The sequence below is a fragment of the Bos indicus x Bos taurus genome, chromosome 16 (genome assembly GCF_003369695.1).
Source record: "Bos indicus x Bos taurus breed Angus x Brahman F1 hybrid chromosome 16, Bos_hybrid_MaternalHap_v2.0, whole genome shotgun sequence".
Lineage (NCBI taxonomy): Eukaryota > Metazoa > Chordata > Mammalia > Artiodactyla > Bovidae > Bos > Bos indicus x Bos taurus.
The window spans coordinates 50845339-50846394 of NC_040091.1; positions in this window are offsets into that span (position 1 = coordinate 50845339).

Here is a 1056-nt window from a genome sequence, read left to right on the forward strand (position 1 = left end):
GCCTGTCTGGCCTCGACTGGACGCTGGCTGCGGAGTGGGAGAGCGGGTGGGGCGCACGTCCTTAGGGCTGTGAGGTCCTCTGTCTTGGGATCTGGCTGTCCAGGCCCGCGGACCTCTGCCATTAGACGGGTGGAGGGAGGGGTGGACATAGGTTGAGTTCTCCATCGCCTTCCTTCCCTAAGGCAACCTTCCAGCCTCACGGTCTTTGCACCGGCAGGCTGTTTCACGGACCAGGCAGAGGAAAAGTGGCTATCCCTGTCCGGGCGGGCCTGGAGACTTAGGCAGATGTGTTAGTAACTGGAGTCCCAGGAGCGGACTCGCTGGACTGAAGTATCAGGCATCCTCTTTGAGGGAGATTTGGCCAAACTGGCTTCAATAACAATGCTTGAATCTTTCCGCTGTCTGCCTGCTCCCCGCTTCAGTCCCGCCCAGCGCAGGTGCTACGGGACTATCCAATGAAGTGGTGGTTCTCATCCTTCTGATCCTCATAAGTGTTGTTTATCTTTTCGCATCTCCATTTCTGTTTTCGTTTGTTTTCCGATCTGCGGAAAACTAGATTGTTGGCTTTTTATTATTGATTTGGAAAAGCTCTTTGTATAAGAGTCTTCTCTGATGCATGGTTCCCCTCACCCTCATGCATTTTTTTTCCCGCGGTCGATGTATTGACATCCTCACTGGCATGTGTTGACAGAGCTCTGGGAGGCTGTGGGCAGGGCTGGGCGAGGGCGACCCGGGCCCCAATCCCACCTTCCGCCAGGTCGATGTCGTTATTAGTGCCTTTTTTGGAGAAAAAGATTTGTAAGCGGACAGCGGGATTCCGCCCTACGCAGTCCTGCCGGGTCCTGGAGCTCTGCAGTCCGTCCCTCAACAGAAGCGTGAGGGAGCCGTGACAGAACCAGGCCTGCGCCGGAAGCTCGAGTCCCGCTTGCCACCCTGGGAGTAGGGGCGCCGCCCGTCTAAAAATGAGATGTGAACGCGCCCTCCCGCCTAGATGCCGCCACAGCCACCGTTGTAGAACCCTAAAGCCACCTGAAGGGGCGGGGCCAGGGGCGTGGT